General features: G+C 41.0%; 1 protein-coding gene across 2 annotated transcripts in view; it reads right to left on the bottom strand.

Moving 5' to 3' along the window:
* The window catches only part of AOAH (acyloxyacyl hydrolase), a 919,324-nt gene that overhangs the window by 123,457 nt on the left and 777,063 nt on the right, over window positions 1–18,804 (bottom strand). The window lies entirely within an intron of this gene.

The raw sequence follows: 18,804 nt of genomic DNA, 5'->3' as shown, positions 1-18,804 counted from the left end.
AGAGATTGGGGAAGGATTGTGTTCACAACACCAATAATACAAAGAGAAACACATTTATTTAAGGGTTGGATTTTTCCACCATGATTTGGAAAAGCAGCAGGACTTAGAAAGACAGAAATGCAAGTTACCTTAGAGCCCGACATGGAGAGACCAATGAATGTTTCAAGATGAAAGGTTGAAATTGAAGAAATTATTAGGGGAAGTTTAGATATTTGAACCAGTATCAGGAGAAAAAATGTATCTGTCTGAGTAAGGAGAATTCATGAAGTGCTGCAATCACACACAATAAATCGACTGATTTAGCCCGAAAATATGATGTTGACCTTTTAAAACATTTTCCTTTGCAGAGAAGTTACGGGGCCCAATTAGATGATGGATCAATTCAGATGATGTGAGCTTCAGGAATGTGCTTACTCATAGCTGAATTAGTGAAATGCAATAGTAAATGGAGTGATTGTGAGAGGATACACGTGAAATGGTCCAAGAAGCATGAAAAGAAAAAGAAACAATCAGAAGTAGATGGGGGAAATAAATAGTCATCGACTGATTCACAAGAGCTGGAAGAAGCTTCGAATTATTCACCAAGAGAAATAGCTGGTGGAGTGTATGTCCATGTACCATGTAACAGAGGTGATCTTGCAGAATTCACAAACAATTTTCCAAAATTGAGAGACAAACCGGTGGAGTGCTACACACAAGTTGACAGATTTGACAACATTTCAAAAGTGTTGTGGATCCATTTAAATATGTTTTTTCACACTGTAATACCAAGTGATCTGTGGGCTGAATGTAAGGCCATGTGAAGAGCCAAAGAGAGAGATACTCACTTATGCACCATCTCCTATAGTTCTGGAGAAGTATGAAGCAGTGATTATTTTCTTGAAAGCAAGGTGCCTGCTGAAAGATCTTTATTGGGTACAGACTTCACAGGAACCAAAAGAGTCAGTACATGATTACTATGATCAGTTGCTTCATGTGTTTCAGCAACACAATGGGAGCGAATATCTCTATGCAAGGGATATGGGATTTTTCATATCTCAGTTTTTATTGGATTAGGACCCGAGATCAGTGAGCATATACAGCAAAGTGGGATTTGTTGGCAGAATACATCGCTTGATGAAATCCTGAGCTATGCGAAATATTGTAGTGATGAACAACAAATAAAGCAAAAAAAATGCTTAGTAGAAATTCATGTTGGCCGAGATGAAGTTTGCTCAAAGAGGGTATCAGAACTAGTCTTTTAAAGGAAATCAAGGTGGTGGTGTACAAGCGGTAGTGCAAGGTGCTCACGGAGGGTTTGGCGTTTCTCAGTGAAGAGGCAGAGGTGTTCCGATTGATCCGAATTCTGGTATGGACATTGTGACTTTGAAGAAAATTACTCCTTGTCATTATTGTAACAAGATTGGGCATTGGAAGAGGGAGTGCAGGCTTAATCCTAAAAGAGTAATCTGAAATATGCAAATGCAGGGAGAAAATCAAATATAAATGCTAAAATGTGCCAGTTCAACAGATGCAAATGCCAATACAGAAGCAGGTCCAGATGATGCAAGTCCCACAAGCCCAGATGGTCCCACAAAATATGTGTAACCCCAGATTTAACTTGAACGGGTTGCACAAGGCAAACTTAAAACCTATTTCAGAACCAAAATCAGAACCCATTTCAACAGTTTCCTGTATTTGATAGTGACAGTCGTGGATCCAACAATTCCCAATGACGGTGCCTGAGGGGGAGGAAGATCGCATGCTTGGCGCGGTCTTAGAGGTACACCAGAGTGGTCGATTTGTAGAAGGTGAGGTGACTGGCCAACCTGTGTATTTTTTGATTGACACAGGTGCCACCAGATCCATCTTTTGAACAGCAGAAGTCCCAGACCCAGAAGTCCCAGACCTACCACTCCTGGGAAAAACGATTCAAGTTGTAGGCGTTTCAGATAAACAGATTACAAACTCAGTTTCAGAGGAAGTTGCTGTGAGAAAAGGTTCATTTGAGGAAAGTCATCAATTTGTTTGTGACATAAGTCCTGTGAATTTGCTAGGAAGAACTTTGTTGTGCAAGTTTAATTGCACAATTTACTGTACACCGGACGTCCAATTTCAGACTCATGATGAGACTGTTGAGTTCGAGAATGATCAACAAGATTCTGCTGTAGGTTTGCTCTCAGTGAGAACCATTAAAGAATTACTTACTGATTTGAAACAAACTGTGAACCCAGAAGTATGGGATTTCACAGGAAAAGGTATCAGATTAATAAAAGGTGTAGTACCAGTCCGAGTTACTGTAATGCCAAATGCAGTGTATCCAAGAACCCTACCATACAAATTGACACCAGAGACAGTTGCCGGAATAACACCTGCAATTGAAGACATGATGACTAAAGGGGTTTTGAGAGAATTGGTTGGAAGTCCATGCAACTCTCCGATCGTGGGTTAGCAGAAGCCCAATGGGAAGTACATAATAGTGCTGGATCTTAGAAAAAATAATAATATTGTCATTCCATGTTGTCCCATGGTACCGAATACAGCCACTATACTGTTTCAGATTCCGTGCACTGCAGAATGGTTTACTGTTATGGATCTTTGCTAAAGCCCCAATACATGAGGATAGTCAGTATCTCTTTTCTTTTCTGTTTCAGCAGAGAGTTTTGGCATGGTGCCAAGTTCCACAAGGGTATACAGAGAGTCCTTACATCTTGAACCTGATATTGAAAAAGCATCTGGAGTCATTGCAAATGCCCTACAAGTCAGTACTAGTGCTGTACATTGATGACCTACTTGTGGCATTCTAAACACAAGAAGCCTGTAAGCAGGATGTTTTTGCACTCTTAAATCATTTGGCTGCGATGGACACAAGGTGTCTCCAGAAACATTGCTGTACTGACAGAGAGAAGTTCAGTATCTGGGACACAATATCGAGAAAAGAGCAAGAAAGGTGTCACCAGAGAGAGTGGAAGCAATTCTTCAGATGAATCCACCTCGAACACAGAGAAAAATCAGGATGTTTTTGGGAATGGTTAGCAACTGTAGACAGTGGATACCAAATGTTTCCCTAGTGGCTAAGCCTTTACTGACGTTGACACACAAAGCTGAGCCTGATCCCCTTCCTTGGGGCAACAAATGCTTAAAAGCTCCTAGAGCTGAGAGAAAGTCTCTGTCGAGCCTCAGGGTTAGGAATTCATGATTACAGTAAGAGTTTACACTATTTTGCAGTGAGAGGGAGGTCTGAGCTCTCTTAGTGCTTACTCAGATGGGTGCACAGACAGAATATTGAGTTTTAAATGTTGACATGCACAAATATCAAGTTGGAAATATTGTGATGCAGAAATATTTACAGCAAGAATATCGTGGTCAAGAATATTGATTTGAAGGTGAGAAATATCGTTTTTGAAAATATTGAAGTTATTAATATCGTTCGCAAAAATATAGTTGTTTAACATATCGATGTTTTAATTAGTGTTATGTATTATAGTATGTATTTTAAAAGTATGTGAACTATTTTTTTTGTATAAGTATTGCTTTTGTTTATTAATATATGTGTTGCATTTTTAGTAGTTATTAATTTATTTTAATAAACGTTTTTTAGTTCTGTAGCGGGTTGTGGGTTTATAGGGGAATAGGGTGGGAAGTAATTTAATTGTAATTAATTAATTTATTAGTATTTATTAGATTTAGATTTTATAGTGTTAATTGTGGGAATTAATTTATTAATAATTATTTATTAATTGGCTGTTAATTATTATTAATTAACTGGTAATTATGTTAATTGTGTAATTTTTTAGGAGCGGGTTGTGGGTTTATAGGGGAATAGGGTGGGAAGTAATTTAATTATAATAAATGTATTAATATTTTTTATTTATTAATATTTATTTAATTTATATTTTATAGTGTTAACCGTGAGACTTAATTTATTATCAAGTATTTATTAATTGCTTGTTAAATATAAATAATTAAGTGATAATTAATTATGTTAATTGTGGTATGTTTTTTAGGAACGCGTGGTGGGGTTTATAGGGAAATAGGATGGGAAGTAATTTATTTAAAATTAATTAATAATTATTTGTTAATTAATGCTAAATAATTAATTACAATTTAAATATGGCAATTGTGTAATTAATTCTAGATGTGAGTTGTGGAATTTATAGTGGTAAAGGGTGGGAAATAGTATCTTTTTAATTAATTTATTAAGTTGTTAATTTAATAATGTTAAATTAGTTATGGAAATTGTGTAATGATTTTTAGGTGTGCGTTGGGGTGTTTACTGGGGTAGAGGGTGGAAATGTATTTATGTTTAATTAATTAATAATTAGTTGACCACTAATATTAATTCATCAATTCATAAATATTAATGTTAATTGTTTATTTTTATGATGTGTGTGGGTTTCCGTTTAATAGTGGCAACGTTTGGGGAGTAAATACATTTTTATCAGTTTTAATTCGTTTTTTAATTAATTATATTTCTTTAATTGATAAATAATTATGCTAATTATGGAGATAATTTTTTTATTTAGATGTGTGTTGTGAATTGTGTGCTGTTATAGGGTAGGAAATAAATATGATTACATTTATGTAATAAATAATGTTTTTGATTATAAATAATTTCTATCAAAAATAGTTATTTGTAAATCATTTTTAAATTAAAAAAAATCTTTCTAGGTATTTGTTAGATCTTTTTAACATTATAATATAATATGTTTTTATCTTATGTAATGTTTTTATATTTTTATATATATTTTCTTTTTGTGTTTTTCAAAATCTTTTGTGTTGTAGCTGATATTTTGTCCGTTTTTAATTTTGAACTGACTAAATTTGGAATATAAATGTTTACCCGTCTGCTATCCAAACACTTTCTGTACTGTTGCACTCACTGGAGTTGGAGTAGTAATTTTTGCCCCATCTGTTATCCATCCCTTTCCCTACTGTTGCACTCACTGGAGTGGGAACAGTAATTGTTACCCCTCGGCTATCCAACACTTTCTGTACTGTTGCACTCACTGGAGTGGGAATACTAATTTTTACTCCTCCGCTATCCAACACTTTCCCTATTGTTGCACTCACTGGAGTGGGAATAGTATTTTTTACCTCTCCACTATCCAACATTTTCCATACTGTTGCACTCACTGGAGTGGGAATAGTTATTTATTACCCCTTCGCTATCCAACATATTCCATACTGTTGCACTCACTGGAGTGGGAATAGTTATTTTTTACCCCTTCGCTATCCAACATATTCCATACTGTTGCACTCACTGGAGTGAGAATACCTATTTTTACCCCTCCGCCATCCAACATGTTCCCTACTGTTGCACTCAATGGAGTGCAAAATGTAAGTTTAAAGACTGTTAAATCTTTTGACGTTTTAATTTATAATATAATATTTTTTTATTAGATTTTATGTTATAGGTGTATGTATATATATATACTTATTTGCAAATTTTTATATATTAATAAAATTTAAAAATAAATTAAAAGTTTATTATTTGTTTTAGGGTAAATATATATATATATATATATATATATATATATATATATATATATATATATATATATTCTCAACAATGCCCATGCAGTTAGAGGCGCCACTCCTCCAGCCTGTGATTTACAAAACTTTTATTTCAAAGGAACAGCCATTTCAACTCTGATTCAATTGTGTCCGTGTGCCTGACGCTGTTTCAAAATAAAACATTTTAAGGTAATTGTAATATTTACTATATTTAACAATATGTTTTACATATATAAGAAAAAGATATTTTGTACATCAATATTTTTGCATCGATATTTTTTTCTCAATATTTTTATACTTATCATTATAAATAAAGGATTTCGATATTTTTGACATCGATATTTATGACTCAATATCTGTGTATGGCGATATTTTGGGCGTCGATATTCTACCAGTGAACCCACAGATGCATGGAGATGCTAGAATTGGGTGTTAGTCTTGAAAGGACTGAGAGCATAGTGATGGGACATTCTTTAACTGTAATGGCCCCAAACTATGTAGAACAATTGCTGACCCAAACAAAGATCCATTACATGACCCATAATAGACTCACAAAGTACAAACAGCAGATTCTGGCTGCCGAAAACGTTCCTTTAAAGCGCTGCCAGAACTGAACCCATCAAATTTGCTGCCAATGAATGATAATGTTAGTAATGAAGTTGAAAATGACTGCCTAGATGACATGGATTTATGCACAAAGCCAAGAGCAGAGATTAACGGTAAACCCCTGAATGAGCCTGATTATGTAAATTGTGTTGCTGGCTCATGCTTGAGAAACAATGAAGCTATTATTATTATTTATCATTTGTTAGGTGCTCTGAATCATCCCCATGGGGATCTCTTGGTGCCCTAGCATCAGATAACAGTTTGGAAAGCCATGGCAAGTTTTAAGATTGAACAGCCAGGATTTGAGCATTTTTCTAAAATGATTTAAATCAGTGCAAAAGCGAATGTATAACGGTAGCCGATTCCAATGTTGGGGAGCCAAGAAAGAGAAAGAGTGACCGCCCAGTCTGGTTTTATGAATATGTTTGGGACACAACAATAGCTGATCACTATATCTGAGCTGACGGGTGCTATTTGAAATTTATTTTTCAAATAGCAGGTTCCCCTTCCTTGCAAGGTTTTAAAAACCAGACATAAGAGCGCCTGCTTTTTTACGGGCAGCCAATGAAGTAGGTACAGTAGAGGTTTGGATGGGGAACGTGGAGTAAGATTGAGGGCGAGACTCGCCTCTGTATTCTGCACCACCTGAAGCCTGGAAAAAGGCCTTCGTTCATACTGACCAATAGGGAATTTCCAGAGTCCAGACGGCTCACTATCAAAGCCTGGATCAGGGTCTTTCTGGCAGGTAGAGGGATCCAGTGAAACACGTTCCTAAGCATGCGCATCAAGCTGAAACAAGTGCCTGGTATGGATTTAACGTGCTCATCCATAAATAGGCAGTCATCTAGTGGGACACCTATTTTTTCCCATACATCAGTCCCAGTTCTGGAAGCCACCAATCTGAAGACCAAACTGAGTGGGCTTTCCCTAAGAAGAAACTCTCTGTATTAGTTGTATTAAGCTAGAGGAAATTCACCGTAGTCCACGCCGCAATCTTTAGTATTCAATTTTTCAATTTTGCCTTAGTGAGAGTTGGATTAGTGTCCATAGTGATGATCAATTGCGTATCATCAGCATAAGAGATGGTGTCAAAGACACATGACCTAATGAGCTTCACCAGAGAGGACACATAAATGTTAAAAAGAGTGGTGCTCAAAATCGATCCCTGTGGCACACCTTTGTCCAGAACCATGGACTTTGAAATAAAAGAGTCCAGCTGCACTACGTGGGTTTGTTCTGATAAAAAATATCTTGAGGTATCCTGGGAGCAGCTTACACTGTGCACGATCAATGATGTTGTAGACGCTTCACAGTTTTGAGGTATTACCTCAGCAGTTGCAGAATTAATTGCCCTTACAAGAACTTGTATGTTGACAGCCCAAATAAAGGTGGCTTTATTTACAAACAGTCAGTATGGCTTTGGTATTGTCCACGACTTTTAGCAACTGTAGTCACAAAGAGGTTTCATGACCTCATCTGGAATGCCTATCAGGAACATGGAGCATGTAAGAAATCTCCTGGAATCAATCCAAGGTCCAGCTGAAGTTGCTATTGTTAAATATGCAGCACACCAGAGTGGCAATGGTTACATTGCAGTTGGAAACAGATATGACAATGAAGTTGCACAGTATTGTGTACTTGTGGCCTGCACATTTAATGGAACTTTCACATGGGAATCTGAGGAGGACACTGTCTTTTCTATGTTGATGTCAGTAGCTGACACTTGGGCAGAACTGAAGAGGATATATAAAAATGTTTCAGAAGAAGAACAGAGCAGGATGTGAGAAAAACACAAATGACATTTGGATGTCAGCTGATGGTGGACTATTGCCACCTTATAGTTTGTTGTTTCCAATGACACAACACTTCCATGAACATACACTTTTAGGGAGGGATGCCATGGTCAGACTATTTAGGCAAAACTGGTTCAATCCCAGATTTAGGATGCTTGCAGAAGATTTGTAATTATTGTGTGACATGTCAGGAAATTAATGTAGGGAAAAGAACTCCTGTTACACTTGTTGGAATTGGTAAATATGATGTCAATGAATACTATGATATGTGCAGGCCAGACAACGGCAATACCTATAAATGCAATGTCAACTAATGCCATAACCTGTGCCCGCATAACAATGTCAATACCCATACACGCAATGTCAGTGTATGCCATAATCTATGCCTGCACAACAGCGTTGATACCAGCAGTAACAATGTAAATGTATCCCATAATCTATGCACGAATGACAATGTTGTTACCAGTAGAAACAATGTTGATGTACGCTATGACCTAGGTAAGCATAACTGTGTCAACAGCTGTCGTAGTGTGTGTCAGTAAAGACAATGTCGACACACATCACGACAGCTCTATGCACAATGTTGAGAATGTTGATAAAAAGGATACAGTGACTGCCATATTATTTTCAGGGGTTCCAATGAACGTGCATAATTGCTGTCGGATTCACCCAAGGTGACCTCCCCATCAATCCCAAGTCAGAGATACATGGTCAGGCAAGTCCTGTGACTCACACCCACGCATATTGAATGACAGGTCACAGGTGGGGTCTCACTTAGCCCAAAGACAAACACGTACCCAGTGAAAACCCTGATTGATCCCACAGGTAGGTAGTTGCTCAACAAACAGGTCCAAGGTAATTGGCCCCAATAAAATACGTTTGGCCAAAGGCGTGCGTTCCCCAAAAATACCACAAAGCTAGATACAACACATAGATATGAACAAAGCCAATTATGACATAACATGCACACCACACAAAGTGATCACGCACCCCTCATGTAGGACATCTGGACACATACACACTGGCCCACACTAGCTCTCTCCGAGGTCGGGTGCCCTCTGTGTCCTTATCAGATGCCCAAACTTGTTAATTTATGACTGAGATACATTTTCAGGAATGCAGAAATTACTTTATTGCACCTCTCGAGATGTAAATATTGTCAACCAAACTCTGTACACGGAGAGACTTTCCTCAAACACATTCTGGTGAGAATCTCCCAGCCGCTGAGTTTAATTAAACCAATGTGTTCCTGTTTTGCCAAACGCTTCTTGTCTTTTCATTTCATTAAGGTAAATTCATATCCGATCAACAGACTGAGTCATATCGGGGGTTCAGGTAGTCCCTTCAATAGAATGCAGATGAACTTTATCAAGATGCCTGTTTGCAACGAGTTGATATATGTCCTGGTCATAACATGCATCTTCTCAAGATGGGTGGAAGCCTACCCAACCAGAAGAAATGACAGTCTCACTGTAACAAAACTGTAATTACAAGAATTGGTCCAGAGGTAAAGTATGCCGGTTTCTCTATAATCAGATTGAGGGACACACTTCAGCAACAAGGTCCTGAGAATGATATGTACAGCACTGCGAACTGAGCAAAGACTACACTGTTGCTATCAACAGTTGCGGCTGGCATGACTCACGGGTGGGGGTCACACGGAGGGGTTAATTAATAAATAAAAAATAAAAGTTAACTTACCTTCACCGTCCCAGTCCCGAATCATCACTGCTCCTCCCAGGAAGGAGGCAGGCAGCCTCCCGCCCCTCCCCTAAGCCAACCACAATGCTGCAATGGCAGCATTGTGATTGGTTGGGACTCTGACCACACAGGCGTCTATGGGGAGGCCATTTTCTCCACATAGGCTGCATGCAGCCTACATGGAGAAAAGAGAGAGCGCGTATGACTCTTTTGGTCGGTCCTGGGGCCAAACAAACAGTCAGCTCCCTCAGAGTGGGGAAGCCACTCCTCCCCTGTCGGAGAGCACAACCACCCGCCCGCCCCCAACCAAACCCTTCTGTTTTCTCGCAGTTACAATACCATTTTATGTTTCTGCTTCTCGCAGTGCGAGAAAGCAGTGGGGCAACGCTCCTCTGCCCACATGGAGGAGCCTCCCCTGGCTATCAACCTGAAGCTTCTGGCATTGTAGAGTAACTAAACTGCCCCAGTAAGTCTCGTTTGGCTAATGTTTGTACCTTAACATCACTGAAATGGCTTGATGCTTTGCTTTTGGGCTGATGAGTATTCGAAGTATCCCTGATAGAAGAACTGGTTTATCACCTCATGAGATTCTCATAAAACGTGCTATGAGACTGCCTATTGTACCAGCAAATGCACTTGTGAGCATCACAGATTATATGATACTAGATTACTGCAAGGGATTGGCTGATGTAGTATGTTCTGTCTCTCACCAGGTTGCAGCTGCTGCACAAGATCCACAGCAAGAACAGTGCCACAACCTCAATCCAGGGAACTGGGAAATGATCAAGTAGCACGTTCAAAAGATTTGCTTGGAATCGAGATGGAAAGGCCCCATCTATATTATCTTGGTTACTAACACTGCTGTTGAGTGTGCTGGAGTTCCAAACTGGGTGCATGCTTCTCACACCAGGATAATGAGGAATCTGTATGAAGAAATGGTGTTCTTTGAGCCTGAACGAAGAGCACTGGTGGTTACACCACCACATGCTGAGCCTCATCAAAGAGCAGTGATACCAAAATCACAACAGCAGCAAGGAGAAAAGCGGGGCGAAGAGCTGAAGAATATTGCACCAAAACAAGTGCCTGTCATGTCACAAAATGGCATTGAAGTCTCTGACAAAAAAGAAGAGATTGAACCACAACTTGAGAGAACCACTGAGACAGCATCAGTACAAATAGAAGATCTGGGTGAGGGAACAAGCACTGAAACAAGAAGAGTCAAAGAAGACTGAGAACAAGTGTGCCAGTTGATCAAATCCCACCGATATTACTGAGGAGACAGAGTCGAGCAGTGGAAGTGACACAGAGGAAGATCAGCAAAGACTGAGGAGATCAAAAGCAGCAAGAGTGCCTTGCTAAAGGTATTCTGCACCACAAGGGACATTCAATGTGAACAAGGTATTGAATGTATCATTGAGTGAATTGTGTGGTGTGAAAAAAGGAACTGTTTGAACCTCCATGTCATCACACTAATTACGTTGTTGGATAAAGCTTTTTCACCAAAGATTTCTGGAGAATACTGAAAGTCACTTAAAAGACTAAGGGGCATATTAGCAAGAACCTCATTAAAATTATCGCTGTTTTAGCGGCAGGAAACTGCCGCTAAAACGGCAATAATGGGCTTGATAATATGCGTTATAGAATTCCAATAGGAGCCCAGGTTAGATGTGCAGGACTTCTAACCTGGGCTTCTATTGGAATTCTATAACGCATATTAGCAAGCCCATTAGCGCCGTTTTAGCGGCAGTTTCCTGCGCAAAAACGGCAATAATTTTAACGAGGTTCTTGCTAATATGCCCCTAAGAACTGGTAAAAATGCTAAAGGGCTGAAACGCAATATTTCGTTTCCTTTTTTTTATTTTAACCCCTTGAAACCTCATGACGAGGTCAGCTCGTCATGAGCAATGGCGCTCCGGTGCTCATGACGAGCTGAGCTCGTCATGACCGTGCCCGTTCCGTGGAACGCTCGCATGCAGTGCCGTTCCATTGGAACGGGTGTGGCCATGACGAGCTCAGCTCGTCATGAGCACCGGAGCGCCGTAGCTCATGACGAGCTGACCTCGTCATGAGCACTGGGGCGCTGTACGCGCCCCCCGCCCCCCAGCACAGCGGGGGAAACAGCCCTGCACACAAGGGGTTAAGAAGATTTACCTAGGTCTAAGGTTGCAGTAGAAGAGTGGGGATAACATTTTAGAAGAACAGAGTAGGGTTAAGGATTTTTTATATGAACATTACTGGATAAAGAAGCTTTGTAAAAAAAAACAGACTGAAAGAAAATCCCTGCAAAGAGCTCATTTGGAGAAATCTCTGAATTGAACTTGTAAGCTGCTGTGTACTTTGCTTGAAACTATCTGACAAAAGGTATTACTTAAGAAATAGATGTAAGATTCTTATGTGTGCAATCTTTGTAATATCATTACTATTGATTATAATAGTGCTTGTAGGGTTCTTTCAAATCCCCGAAAAAGACTTCAGGTCTACAAATCCAACTACCACATTTGCACACACAACAGATGACGAGCAATCGAAAGCATCATTTGCAAGATACAAAAGGAATGATTACACTACTAATGTTTGGACGCAAAAGATTGCTATGTTTGCACCCACCTACTTTCATCAGCAGTATAAGAAGTCACTGACTATCATATTCCATTATCATGTGCAGTTCCATCTAGTATATTGCTTACATTTGTATATACTCAAACGTATTTTGAATATTTTTATTCTAATTATGATCTAATACTTTTCAGATTACCACTAGTACAAAATATGAATTTACATTCACAAGCCAAAGAAATTGGCACATCTTGGTATTATTTAAAACCATATATGCCCATAGACAGTGTTAAGGCTTATTAGAATAATCAAACCTGTTTATTGAGACCCTTAGAGAAAGTCTGTATTGTAACATTAGAAGAAAGAAACATTAACATTCCACGTAATAAGGATATAGAAAATTATGTTTTGAAAGAAGGAGGAAGAGGATTTTATAAAGAAAATGGTTTACCCAAACATTAAATTAGATACTTGACAAAAAATAGAAATCTGTGTTTACAATAGAAGAACACATACAAGAACCAGATATGTGGGGAAATAGTAGCTGTGAACATACATTCAAATTTAATGGGAGGCACATGGCAAATTTTACAAGGGGAAGAACACATAATTCCAGGAGTTTATTTTGTTTGTGGACAAGATGCTTACTTCAAGTTACTTGCTGACTTGGAGGGTATTGGCTACATAGCCATATTGTTTCCAAAGATCACATATATAGTACAGATGCATTAACAATGGCACCTGCACACAGACACACTCGTAGTACAGAAAAGGAAAACCAGTTAGTAGGAGACATTTTTGGACTAATCATTCAACCTGTAGGAGTCATACTCAATGATGACAACATTAGAACACTGTCAACAGTTGTGGACAAGCTAGCAACTAGTTCTCCTGGAACTTTATTAGTTGTAAACACTGAGCTCACATTCCTTGTGCCCAAATTGGCTTCAATGTTTAAAAGACTATTGAAGAGAAGCAGATTTGTGGACACTACTAAGGAGGTGTTTCTAGTGTCGATCCTCAAGTCTAGAAGAGACCCTCTCAATGTACTGGCATATAGAGTGCTCTCTATGCTGAACTTAGATTACAAGATCCTGAGTAAAGGGCTGGCTGTTGGGTTTCTGTCCTATCTCAATCGATGGACCACCATGACCAGAACAGCTTCATTCCGCACCATAGTACTTCCTCAATATCTGGCACCTGTTTAAGGCACTGGAAAATGACCCTCTCCCACACAGCCCGAGCCATGACGCTGATACTATCTATAGACATCTGCAAAACATTTGACACATTGAACTGGGGATATCTGAGAGCGGTCATTGGCTGCATGAACCTGAGATCGGGATGGGACAAATGGATGACTTTATTGTACCAGGTGCATGAACGAGGGTTTGTAGCAGCCAGTGCATTTCCGAGGCATTTGAGGTGTACAGAGGGACACACCACGGATGCCCCTTGCCCCCGCTGCTTTCTGTACTGGCAGTGAAACCTTTTGCATCTTTTATGAGACTGGAAGGGAGAGACAGAGGAATTCCACTGCAGGGTGCAGAGCATGTTGTTTCACTTTATGCGGATGACATGCTCCTGTATCTACGTGATGCCTATTCCAGAGTGCCTTAGAGCATTGAGATCCTGAACTCTTTGGGGAGTATCGTGGGACTACAGACTAAATCCTGTTTTTTACCAGTGTCAACCGATTTCCACGGCTCATTATGGCTAGAGTCTCAGTATAGCATTGAGTAGATCTCGCAGGTTCTCTGATATTTGGTAGTCAGGTATTTAATTCTAGAAAAGACACAAGGGAAGGAAACTCGGGAGAGGCACTGCAAGCTCTGTGAAGCTAGGAAGGATTCTGGCACTCCCTTCAGCTACCTATTATGGCCAGAATTGCACTGTCTAAAATGGTCCTGTTGCCATGAGTCCTGTCTTCTTAGTGAACCTGCCCAAAAGGATACCGCAGAGCTTGTTAAGGGAACTCAATACCCTGTTGCGTGACATGATCTGGTATGGGGGCAGGCACCAGGGGGCTCATCCTCACCTGAATTCCCCCCCGCCATATTAGGATGGCAGGGGGGACCGCGGCGGACGGAAAGACCGTCCGCTGCTTTTCCGCCCCGGTCGCCTTGCGACTGGGGCGGAAAAGGTTTAATATGGTGGCGGTGTCTAATAGACACCGCCAGCCATATTATCATGGGCTGTTTCAGATGCCTTTCCGCGGCGGCGATGCCGCCACGGAAAGGCATGCGGTCTTCACTCTGGGGGCCCCCAGAGTGAAGGAGAAGTGGGGGTGCACGCGGCAGGCACCGCGCGGTGCCTGCCGCTTTGTCTATGCAAATGCATGAATGCATTTTTAGCATTGTGGCGGGCGGTGCAGAGAGCACCGCCCGCCACAATGCTAAAAATGCAGGATGTGCCCGCCACAGTGGCGGGCACATACTAATACCCCCCAGGGGACCCCCGCCCTTATGGCGGGCGGTCCCAAATCCCGGTAGGATGACGGGCGGACAAAGTCCGCCCGTCATCCTAATAGGCCCCCAGGTCTCAATGGAAGTGCTGCAATGCCTGACAGGCAGGTGAGGGCTGGGAGTCCCCCCCCCTTGCCCCAGACTTCCTGTCAATCCAGCAACAATGGCTGGCAAGATGCCTAGCTGGCTGCTATATAGCAGAGCTAGGGGAGGTAGAAGATCATTGTCGCAGAGGCACCCTTGTGACAATGATTTTGGGACTGCTGCTGAGAGCAGAGCAGCGTACTGGGCCAGTGGCGGCTCGCCGAGGGAGTGCTGTGCAGCTGTGGGGCAGTTGGGCGTGGAGGTGCAGGGTGAGGGGGTAGTGGAGTCCGACATACGACGGACACGAGTAAGGTAAGTAATTAAATAAATAAAACAATTCACCTTGAGCGTGCTGCATCGCCAACTCATAAATTGTTTTATTTATTTAATTACTTACCTTGCTCCTGTCCGTCGCATGTCGGACTCCACTACCCCCGCCACTGTACTGGGCTGATTAGCCTAGGATTCGTTGCTGGAACAAAGTGGTCCAAAGGACACAATACTGCCTGTTGTATGCGCCACACTTCCATTAGTTGGTATACCCACATCTGGAGAAGGCTTTTTTTATGGAATGCAAACTTCAGGAAGTGGCCTTGAAACAGTGGTAGGCTGCTAATAGGAGGGTAGGGCTTGTGACCTTGATGATTTGGTTGGGTACGGGGGCCCACTACCAACAGAATTCCTGACATATGCTGCACTGCAAAGAGAAATGGGCCATCTTTCGATAGGCATAGCAAAGCCCCCCACACATGACCGGTTACACACCTTGTTGACTTTTGGCAATGGTCGCAGACTTGTATCATGGATTTATCAACCACCTTATCCATGACCACAATCTAACTGTACTCCAAAAGCGATAGGAGACTGACATTAGCAGACAGTTCTGGGAAAAGGAATCAGAGGAAGCCATGGAAAGGGTCCGTATAATCACACGAAACATGCTCTACAATACAAGCAATTCCAATTTTTTAGGTATACAGCCTTTACAACGCAACTTTTACAACGAACTACCATTACAACGCAACTTTTACAACGCAAACTATTACAACGCATAGCGCTGGGGGGCGCTCTAGGATAGGGAATAGGTTTAATGTACTATCCAACACCTTCCCTACTATCCACGGGGACTGGAGTTGGAATAGTAAATTAAACTATTCACTATCCAGCACCCAAAAGGATTATGCGTTGTAATGGTATGCGTTGTAAAACGTGCGATGTAAAGGTAGGCGTTGTAAAAGTATGCGTTGTAATGTCATACATCCAATTTTTTACACCACACTTACCTCATCCCACATCGGTTGAACATCTTGACACAATCAGACAACATGCATTGTCTCCATTGTGCTCAGGCAAATGCAAACTTCCACATGGTATGGGTCTGTCCTATAGTGACAAGTTTTGGGACCATGGAGATTGGAGATCTAGATCGCACGTTGAATAGACTTGACTTACACACTTTAGAGATTCGTATTCTGGGAATTTACAGCATGCAATTGAGCAAAAAAGTGGGAAACAGATTTCTTGACCTTGCCCTGGCTATAGCCCAAAGGACACAGAGTGAAACTGGTGGACCCCGGATGGTCCGCCCTACATTAGATGGAAATCCGAGGTGGCAACTTGGGCGACAGATGCGGGGGCTGCCATCCAGCTTAGGAACTAAACGGGGTCCGCAGGAAGCTCATATTGGACCTGTGGATGGAGGTCCTCACTGACTTCACAGAATTAGATATCTAAATACCTTTACAACACATCCAGCAGCGATTTATATAGAAATGTGTTCTCCTGGTCTCAGTGATATGGAATTCTGTGGCACAGCCCACCTTAAGGGTTACCATTCTGATGGTAGCAAAGTATGATCACCGATTCAGCCATTCTTTGAACCAGACAGGGCACTGCAGGCAGGAGGGCTACTACTAGCGTCATGTATATTGTAACTCAAGGGCTAACAATGTACTCTGCTGTGAACATATGTTACCTGACTAGGATGCTTCTAGCACGCAGGGTGTATGTATGTGCTATTTATTTGGCTTTTTCTAAGTTTGTATTTTGTTGTGGCATATGGAGCACATGTTTCCAAATATTAAATACTCTAATATGGTTACGAATGTCAACTTCGCTCACTGAAATATTTAATAAAAGCATCTTAAACAAAAAGTTACAAAAACCTTGAGTTTGTCTCCCTTAAGCCAGCCACTTTTGAACTAAAGCATTCCTGTGTGTTCAACTACCAAAACTGGAATGCAGGCTTTGAGTTGCCGATTACATTGGCTAGATGGTGTAGAGGTTCAAGCCATCTCAATGGAAGTCATTCATCAGGGGTTACCATGATAATCACTCCCAGGATTCATCCAAAGTGTATCCCAAAGTGGTATCTTAATTCCACTTGAACCAGACTATCTCTTCCTGTATTTTGCAAGTCACATAAACCCATTGTCGAGGGAGCCCTAATATGATGGATGTAAGAAATATGCCTATTACATGCCAGAATAAAATCTTTCTGATCTGCGGCACAACTCTTCGTGGCTTTCGGGTAGGACTAAAGAGGTGGTAGCTGGATTGCTGGAATACTGACAGCTGCCTCAGTCCCTTAATGACTCACTTGATCAGAAGAAGAGCTGCAACTTAGGCATTTACATCCAAGACGATGTAGGTGGGCATCTGCAAGACAGTGACAAAGCGGTTACCTTGGACCTTAGGTGAGCACTACTGTTTGGATGCTGGCAGAAAGGCCAGCAAAGCAGGGCTGCAGGTGGTGCTGAAGAGCCTATTCCCTTGAAGGAGCAACTCTACACCCACCTCCCACGTAGCATTGCTGAGTATTCTTTTGACGTAGCATCTGAATCTTACAAAGACACAATTCTGCAAAGTATTGTTTTGTAGGTTTTTTAATTTGACTGTGGAAAATGTGTTGGTGGAATAAAGAGCAGGATATCAATGGTAGAATGAATACTCAAAAAATAGTAACTTTCCAAAGTGGCACTTCAACGCCACTGGACCCCAGACTGACTTATCAACTGACTTTAATATATAGGGCATAGTTGAGTGTGTGGGTGATCCCAGGGGCTACATGATGGTCATCCTGAACATACAGATCCAGCAGGGATGAGTGACCTTAGTGGATCTGGCCAATCATACTCAGGACAGACCTCCCTAGATGGCCATCTTACTGACTCATCTGATGAGATGTGGTTAGGCACACCAGGTTGCACTGAGACTATCCTTGCCTCCACTTCCACCACGTCCGAATGTCTGGAAACTTGTCTAAGGGTCTCGCGATGATGAGTGGAGCACGAAACACAAGGCCTCTCTTCTCAACAGTAGATGCAACATCATATAGCGGCCTATGTTAATCACCTAGGGAAAAGCACGGGGGACACACCTGTTCTATTAGGATATCTACTAATTCCAAGGACCTGAAAAACAGGGGTTTGAGGTTCAGATCAGTAGCAATGGAGGGGATTGTAACTGTCCAATCATATGTGATGGATTCAATCAACCAATTCGTTTGAGTCTATGAACTATCTATGAATCTGTAATATTTGTATTATTTTGTAACTCAGCAAATGATTTTTTTAAACGAATTTGTATTCCATCATACTCGACGGAACACAATTAGAATAATCTGCAGTCATGTTTACAAACTTCATCTAATCTGTGAGTTGTGTTCGTGTTGATGGCTTTAAAGTATTGTCTACTGGAGGAACATTATTCATAGATTTCCATTCACTGAAGCCTGTACTGTGCATGCACAATAGTAAATGATGAACTGGAGTCAGCAACAGGAAGAGGTGCAGTTCACATGCTAGATACAGTAGTGTATTTGAAGTTCTTTGTGGAATCCTTTGAAAGCTCTCCACCCGCGGATTTGATTTATTTTAATATTAATTTTCCTATTTAGGACCTGTGCTTCAGTGAGCCCTGACACCATAGAGAAGGAAGCACAGTGGGGGGAATACACAGAGACAGGGAAGAGGGAGATGGTGTCATTGGGACATGTGAAGGGGTAGAGGGAGGCACTGACATGATACAAGGAAGACGAAAGATGCTTTTGTTCAATGTATTAAAGAACCATGCTCAATGAAATCATAGTTATTTTCTTACAC

The sequence above is a fragment of the Lissotriton helveticus genome, chromosome 4_1 (genome assembly GCF_964261635.1).
Source record: "Lissotriton helveticus chromosome 4_1, aLisHel1.1, whole genome shotgun sequence".
In the NCBI taxonomy this organism is placed as follows: Eukaryota; Metazoa; Chordata; class Amphibia; order Caudata; family Salamandridae; genus Lissotriton; species Lissotriton helveticus.
The sequence above is the reverse complement of the archived record's forward strand: the minus strand, read 5'-3'. Positions and strand labels throughout refer to the sequence as shown.